Raw genomic sequence first — 9,131 nt, forward strand, 5'->3', positions numbered from 1 at the left:
AAAATGTTCCTTGCTTAGACTATCCAATGTGATAAGGAACTCCATGGGAGAGGAAGTTAAACCAAACACCCACAAATTTGACAGCAACTTTCACTCATTGAATAATATTTGTCCAGGAGTGGCTCGTCTGTTGGGTGGAAACCGTGTATGTCTAAAACTGTCACGCTTCAGGATTGAAATTCAAAATCACACCCGTGTGAACTGAGCGGTGGTTTACCCACCTAGTCTCAACAGCACCCTCTTACCCACCAACCCCTCCCCCCCTGTGTGTGTGTGTGTGTGTGCGTGTGCGTGTGTGTGTGTGCCTGGCCTGGCCTGGCCTGAAAACAGCGCCCCTCCCTTAACATGTGTGGTCAAAAAAGGTACTACACCACAGGCTTCAGGCTACATACAGACCCACCCACCCACCCACCCACATACAAACATACCTACACACACGGCCACGCTATGGAGACGGTGTGACCACCGCTCAAAAATATTAAAAGTAGCAGAGCTACAAGCTCCAAGCATGTCGCTTCGTGCCACGTTTGGAGCTTGCGTGATCAAGTAGTGGGTCATTACGAAAAACGACAAAAAGTTAAAAAATGGAGATAAGGTTTCTGCCCGACAGCAACCCTATACTTTGACTCAAGTTACTGGGGGTTGAGTTCTCTGTCCAGTGTCCACCTCTGTATATTGTTGACTCACTGGTCACTTTATATACGAGAACAGACTCCATTGCATTCTACTGCTCTAGTGTCTTACACCACTTAGTGCAACCCTAGTGTCCCTATTCTGGGGGGGAAATAGCAGATCTACTAGCAGAGTAAGGCTGGGCAATGAACCGAAAATACTGTGGATCAAAACCAATATTTACAACCAATAACCAACTAATAACCGAATAATCAAGAAGCACAAGTTTTCTTTTAGGTTTTTCTTTTATAAATCGTCTGTAATCTATATCGATTCACTCACTGTGAATCAGCTATTTTCACACATATTGTAATGCCTTTAATGATAATACAGTAGACAGGAAACTGGGAGAGAGAGATGTGAACTGACACACATCAAAGTGATGTGAGCCTATTTTCGCACAATGTTTTAATTGTAATCGAGGCAAACGTTTGAATTAATGGTGATGTGCACCATTGAAGTCATATGGCCCTGTCCTAGTGCAGTGCAGACTACAGAGATTGTTGGATTAATGGTGTGTGTGTGTGTGTGTGTGTGTGTGTGCGTGCGTGCGTGCGTGCGTGCGTGCGTGCGTGTGTGTGTGTGTGTATGTGTGTGTGTGTGTGTGTGTGTATGTGTGTGTGTGTGTGTGTGTGTGTGTATGTGTGTGTGTGTGTGTGTGTGTGTGTGGCATTCATTGCCCAATGTGCAGGAAGAGGGAAGCCAACAGCTTTACCAACAGACATGGTACTGCATGACGACACGTGATCAGACAAGAGCTGAACCTTCACACCATGATAGCAACATATCGACATAATACTAGTAAGACGCCTCAGGGCGACATGAAACCAAGGGCGAGGTCGCGCCAATTCTTGCCCATCTGGCCAGTGATGTACGGTATATCGGACCAGTTACCCATATATGGAGACCCCTGCATGATAGTCAGCTTAGGTCGTTCGGGCATCTAGTACGGATGCCCCCCCGAGCGCCTTCCTAGGAAGGTCCTCGATGCACGTCCCACTGGGAGGAGACCCCGTGGCAGACCAAAGACCAGGTGGAAGTATTACATCTCCAAATCCGGCTTGGGAACGCCTCGGTATACTCCCTGAGGGAGTGGAGGAAGTTGCTCGGGATAAGGAAATCTGGAAGTCTCAGTTGGAACTGTTACCCCCGCGACCCGATTCCGGATAAGCGGTTGAAGATGGATGGATGCCTTTTAGGCTTTTTAAACCAAAACCATATGACAAATAACGTTATACAAAGACAGACAGACAATGATAACCCTAATAATAATAATAGGCCAGAACAGGCCATGCATTTTATAATTTTATAATGATTCTGCAATTATGCAAACTATTTTCGATGACGTCAAACACTTATGATCAAGCGATTATGTAATAACTGAGACAGGCCTACACATGAACACATGCACAGATATGATCAGGAGCTGAACCTTCACACACATCACAGAGAGCTCAGAGTCTTCTTTACCAGGTCTAACCAGGATAACAACATCAAATTTCTAATTACCACCACCATTAAACTAGTGGGTCCACTCCAAACACAGTGACATCTCAGTCTTTCTTTTCTTATGATAAATCATTTGGGGCCTGATCAAAAACTGAGGTGAAACATACATGGAATGTTTTATAGAGGCAAGGAGAGAGAGAGAGAGTCAGGGAGTGACATACAGCAAAGGTCTGCCAGGCTCAGGAATCTAACCAGTGACTGTGTGTCAGGTATTGGTGTAAACTAACTAAGTACAACTGCGAGGCAATTTGTACTTAACTTTACTGAAGTATTTCCAATTTTCAGTACTTCTACTCCACTACATCTCAGAGACAAATATTTGTACTTTTACAATTTTTACAATTAATATGAAAACTTTCGTTATTTTGTAGATTTGGATTATTATTACAAAACATAGCCTACACTAGACTACCTACGGTACTTCTGCCCTATATTTCAGCCCTTTCAAAATAGCCGATAGATTGGCTGTCTTCAAAAGACTTATACCTTGTACACATTTGAAATCTACATAATGAGTACTTTCTGCTTTTGGTACTTTCAGTATTGATACTTAATTGGTTACTTATTTGAGTAAAACAATGTAGTACTTTTCCCAACACTGCTGTCGGCAAGACTCGGCATCAGGGCCTGTGTGTGTGACTGTGCGCACGTTAACTATACGGCTATTGCCACCCCAAATATTTCCCTATACTTCTCTCTCTAGGACAGGTACTTATCTGCTCCCCCCCTCATGTAACTGTGCTCCAACTGCTGTTCTGGACAGAACAAGCCATGACAGGCAGGAAGCCACATCAGCATCTGCCACGCCCCGACCTGGCAGTACAGAGGTTGTGTTTGGGGGTATGTCATTATAGGTGAAAACTTTCAAAAATGTTAAGTCTTATGTTGAAGTAATATTGCAGAACCAGCAGGCAGGTCAGCCAACTGAGAGAGGTGTGGGCCGGTGGGCGGTATATAACACACACACACATAAGAATCTGCAAGATTCCCCTCTCCCCATGGGTAGAGAAACAACCAATAACTTGATTAGGAACGCTCTCCATCAGGTGTGTTGCAGGCGTAGACCCCGGAATCGGGTCGCCCTGTGGGTATAAGAAAATACAACTTTTCTATGGTCGTCGGTCGGATATGACCTTCGGTCAGTTCCGCCTGACCTTCCATGCCCAGGAGAAGTGCTTGTAGGGCAGGCAGTCTGAGAGAGCGGGGTCAGTCAATCATGATCCACAAACTGGTCTAAGAAACACTGTACCATACCGGTTACCTGTTGCAAGTTGCAACTTTCTTGCATATGATGCCAATGTTTCAAATAGCATGTATAGCTCTGCTCTCACATGCGCTACTGTACACATTAGGTATAGTATCTATGTAAATCTGTATTTGTTCTATCTAACCTGCTTTCTATCTCTTTCCCTTGTTTTGCTCTCACTCACTCCCTCGTCTCACTTCACAAAGATTAGTATAAAATGATAGAGCGTGCTTAAAAAAATAACGTCACTCACTGCTTTATAACCGCAAGACTGTGATGTGACAAATGAAACTGATTTCTCTGACGCCTGACAGCTAGTCCTGGGTTCAATTCCCGAGCCAGCAGGACCTTTGCTGCATGTCACTCCCAGACTCTCTCTCTCCCTGTTTCCTGTCTCTCTTCACTGTGGAGTCCACACTCCACAGTGTGGACTATCATCAATAAAAGGCAGAAAAAGCCCCCAAAATACATTTCCTCCAGAAGTTCTTCAGAACCCACTGCAGACGAAGCAACACCTCCGTAATCTGCAAATAACTGCCGCAGGTGGAAAATGGTCCAGTCATAATGGCAGACAGTTAGAGAGGCACAGTTCATGTGAGCAAAATGCAAATGAATAAACAAACATACAGGAAAATGAAAGCGTGCCGTCCTGTCTGCCTTCACGCTGCCAGTGCCAACCAGCTCCAAATTCAAGATTTGCATTAATTACATCCTATAAATATTCAGGTGCACACATGCACACACAGGTTGATATTTATGAGAAACTGGAAAAATGTCATCAGATAAGATCAGGTGAAGTTACACCACAGGGAGTAGCGGAGGTGATCTCTCTCTCTGTGTGTGTGTGTGTGTGTGTGTGTGTGTGTGTGTGTGTGTGTGTGTGTGTGTGTGTGTGTGTGTGTGTGTGTGTGTGTGTGTGTGTGTGTGTGCGCGCGTGTGCATGTGTGTGTGTGGGATGGTTGAAAATAAAATTAAGTGTGATGTGTATGTGCGGGGCGGGGCGGGGGGGCAAAGAACGTAATCTTCAGACAGAGCAACAGAAACATACAGTAAAAACAGTTGCTGTCCGTTAAGGGGGAAGACCCTCGTTAAATGGCAGCCATAGAAAAGTTGGGGGGGAAAAGTTTTGTTCAACATGGTTTATGGACAACCTCCAAGTACAGACACACCCCTGGCTGCCACCCCTGTGAAGGAGTCACAGGACCCCATGTTGGGAATCAATGATAAAAATGTAATTATAACTAGCCACACAACAGAGGCCCTGTCAGTCTGGAAACAGACCATGATACACTAACAATCATCACATTGATGATTTGATGCTTACAGTCAGTGATGAAGGCTCATGTTTGGAGAGGACAGATGGCACGCTTTGGATACCGCACAACTGACCTCTGAACTTCTGAGAGAATGTAACACATCACTGTTGTCGGGCACCAACCTTGTATCTCAAGAGTTTCTAATTGTTACGTTTGTTTGTCAATGAAGAGTTATTTGGCGTCAATGAATGCCCAAATTCAACCTACACTGACATAAGAGTGTCGCACAAAAGTAGTGAAAATAGCTGATCTACTAGCTCACAACAGCTCGTGGTGCAAGCTTGTAGATCTGCTATTTTCACTATTTTAATACACTTTTTTGCTACTACCAACCAGTACTAGCGGACTCATAATGTGCCATAGTGTTGTAGTAAACAAGTGTCATACTGTATGTACAGTGTACATTTTCTGAAACAAAACCTGGAGACTGACATTCAGCAACTGGGTCTTATGATGTGTAAAAAAGAAATCTAAAATTTGCCACGGACAAGGCCAAGTCTTGCCACAGACATATTTGTCGGTGTACATGTTATTGATGAGCCCTGCCTTCATCTGCTATATTAATATTGTACAGCGGACCAACCTGTACTCCGTCTGTGTGTGTGTTACTACTACACTTTCGATGGCTGAATGTTCCCACACGTATAGTAGAATTTGTTTTCAAATATTGTTATTGTTAAGCACAGGATAGGCATACATTTCAAAATCAGAAATTGTAAGTATATAGAATTTGATGAATACGTATTACATACACATTGTGTGGACAATTTTCCTGATCCTCACAAGAGAGTCTTACAATAGACCGTTTGTCAGCCTTCTGATTGGTCCCTGAGACTCCCTGACTGGCCAACCAGAAAAAAACATTCACTTTTTGCTATCGGGGGTGGAGTTTGTGCAGTGGAGAATGTTGCTTCAGCCTTTCAAAAACTGTCCGCAGTGCGCGACACGGAGATCGGCCGGTACGGTGATAGCGACGGCAAGCGTCAAGCGATCTCGCTCATCATAACGAATAAGCTTCAACAAACTAGTTCACATGTACCTTATCAATGGTCTAAGAGTCACGATTGGGTACATATAATTTAAATGGGCAGAATTACGAAAAGCCAGCCTATTATGTGAGGAGAAACATTCTCTCTGTCCTCTTCCTAGTACCCAAGATGCAATGCGCTTCTCTTTCTATCTCTGATCCAGAGGATTAAACTAATTAAAACATTTATTTTTCGGGGGAAAACTACTGTTTTGCTATGTAATTACTGTACCTTTTTCTTCCCTTTTTATTAATATCACGTAGATGTGTTTTTTGTGGTACTTTATATAGCTGTAATGAGGCTATGAAGGGAAAAAAAATCGCATCCACTACCACTATAAAAGAATCTGCAAAGAGGATTCTGTCCCACTGGGATTAAACAAATTAAAACATATATTTTCGGGTAAATCCCCTGTTTTGCAATGTAACTACTGTACCTTTGTCTTCCCTTTTTATTAATATCACCTAGGTGTTTTTCCTTTGGTACTTTATATAGCTGTAATGAGGCTATGAAGGGAAAAAAAAAACCCATCCACTTCCACTATAAAAAACAATCTGCCCAGGGTTAATGTCCCATCATAGTAACAGGGCAGAATGGGGCGGGATTTGCAAAAGGGTTTATTAGGAAAAGATCCAGATCTTAATCCAGCCAGATCAAGATATGTCTGTCTGTCTGTCTGTCTGTCTGTCTGTCTGTCTGTCTGTCTGTCTGTCTGTCTGTCTGTCTGTCTGTTGGTCTACTGTATGTGTCTGTTGTTTAGTAATGCTCTTGGTTTATGTAAAGTCATTTTAATTGCCTTGTTGTTGAAAAATTTGTTATACAATCCATCTATCAACATACACTCTGTAGACTAAACTTCTACAGGGCTGCAATTTGAATACCAAGTTCATTGAGGGTGTTACACCCACGTTATGCACCTAAAGAGCAGTGGTGTAAAGTAACTAAGTACATTTACTTAACTACTTAAGTAATTTTTTTTGGTATTTGTACTTCCAATTTGCAATACTTTTATACTTGTTTTTCCCCCTACTCCACTACATATCAGATCCAAATATTGACTTTCACTCCATTATTACAATTATTTGAAAACTTTAGTTACTATTACATTGTAGATTGATTATTGCAAAACATGCATACCAATTCATGCCACTTCAGCCATTTTGGCCATTTGAAAATAACCGATCTACAAGCTCATAGATCTGCTATTTTGGGACATTCTGCATAATGTGTCCTTTTACTTTTGGTACTTTAAATACATTTTAAAGCCAATACTTTTGTACTTTTACTCAAGCACATTTTGAATTCTACATTTACTTGTAACAGGGTGTTTCTATATTGCAGTACTGATACTTTTACATAAGTAAAAGATGGGAGTACTTTTTTCCACCAGTGCTAAAGAGTTATGTATATCAGCATTGTACCATAACATCATAAACATACCTGTTGATGCCCACAGAGTGATTCTATCGTCTTTCAGCTGCTATTCGTGCATGTTTTCATCTGGAAACGTCCGTCCAAGAAAACCAACAATAACGAGAAAAGAAAAACCCGAACAGCAGAGAAGTAAGGAACTCAAATCATAAGCGACTTTTGTTTGAGGAAATTAAACAGGGAATATATTTCCGCCCGCCGAGCTGTAACATCGCCGATAAAACGAAGCAAATACTGTTGGGACAAAATATTGTCGTTGTTTCACTACATATTACGGTGAGAAAAGCCGTCGGTAGAAGAAAACAACGCAGGGCGAGGAAGTGTCCAGAAGTGACAGTGAAGTTATGCAGAAGATGAGACACAGGACAGGAAGCGCCTTCACTTCAACAAGATGCGTTATGACCCAATTGATCAGCTATCGAATTGTGTGACTCCAGGGGTCGCACTTTTTCCCGAATCCATGCTTGTGTGCAGTATAGTCTAGTAGCCAGAATGTGAACCCGGACATTTTGAGTCCCCTAAAGTTTTATGTTAGAAATGTTGAGTATGGGTCCCCAGCATGTAAAAACCAGAGCAGTATAATCAGAGAGTGGTGTCACCGCGGGGTCAGAAACAGCGCTGGTCACGTGGTTCATTGTCACTTTACACCTCATAGACTTCAATGCATTTTGTAAACTTCCGGTTCGCCGTTTGTCACTATACGCCAATAGATGTGTGCGTAGAAGACCTGGTCCCATGAAGTGAACGGGAGTGACGCAACTCTCCATTCTAGGGCTCTGGTAAAAACCACCGGATGCTAACTTGTATATGTTGAGCAATTTTCATAATCAGCCGCTAGAGTTGGTGTCCCATTAACTTTACATTACAGGAAAAATAAGCAAAAAATGAATCTGCTTTAAGTAGCATATGAGGGGTCTAACTAGGGGTATTTCATGATTCTGAATCCATTGCAAGCATCAGTTTTGCATGAAAAACATTCCTTGGGCTAAAACGGACCCCAGAAACATGTGAAAAGTGATGACTCTGCACTTTTCATCACTAAACCAAGGCCGATTTTTCGCCAAGGAATGTTTTTGTGCAAAACGGATGCTTGCAATGGATTCAGAATCATAAAATACCCCTAGTTAGACCCCTCATATGCTACTTAAAGCAGATTAATTTTTTGCTTATTTTTCCTGTAATGTAAAGTTAATGGGACACCAACTCTAGCGGCTGATTATGAAAATTGCTCAACATATACAAGTTAGCATCCGGTGGTTTTTACATGCTGGGGACCCATACTCAACATTTCTAACATAAAACTTTAGGGGACTCAAAATGTCCGGGTCTACAATGGGGCTCTATGGGCTGGCTACTAGACTAGTAAGTTATGGAAGCCCTCACAAAAAGATCATTACATAATGATCTAATATGATTCCTACTATGATTTTATTGCAATGAAAGGAGCAATAACACAATATAAAATATTCCATTACAGTAAAAGTCCTGTATTCAAATTACAAACAAAAGTACAAAAGGGAGTTGGACCAAAAATAGATTTTCCTTGGAAAAAGCCTACAAAAATACTAAATTAATTAACCCCTATTTAAAAGTGAAAATAGCCAATCTGCTATTGTCATGAATTTTCTTTTGAAAAATGCTGAAAATTATGCCAATTGATTCCTCCCCAAACACATTTCTGTGTTGTCACTGCTGCTGTATCCTACTGACTCACCTGCCATGAGGAGCCCCCACCAGGAGGACGTAGAACCTTCGTCCTACTTCTCCCACCTAACACTCCCCGCTGACAGGTGCCGTCCCAGCCTGCAAGAATGCGCGCATGAAAGCGGGCCAACTGTGTTCGCATAGACGCCCGACAAAGCTGGATGCACCACAGTGGATAGTATGCGGTGTTCCTCAAGGAAGCATAGGGCCTCTATTGTTCCTAAT

General features: G+C 42.3%; 1 protein-coding gene across 1 annotated transcript in view; it reads right to left on the reverse strand.

The window, feature by feature from the left end:
• The window catches only part of LOC308293504 (tyrosine-protein kinase CSK-like), a 32,515-nt gene extending 25,001 nt beyond the window's left edge, over positions 1–7,514 (reverse strand). The window contains exon 1 of the mRNA XM_080736068.1: positions 7,212–7,514. The gene's annotated coding sequence lies outside the window, so the exon portion shown is untranslated. The remainder of the gene's footprint in view (positions 1–7,211) is intronic.
• Positions 7,515–9,131: the final 1,617 nt, after the last annotated feature.

This window comes from Nannobrachium achirus (assembly GCF_963921795.1).
Source record: "Nannobrachium achirus genome assembly, chromosome: 11".
Lineage (NCBI taxonomy): Eukaryota > Metazoa > Chordata > Actinopteri > Myctophiformes > Myctophidae > Nannobrachium > Nannobrachium achirus.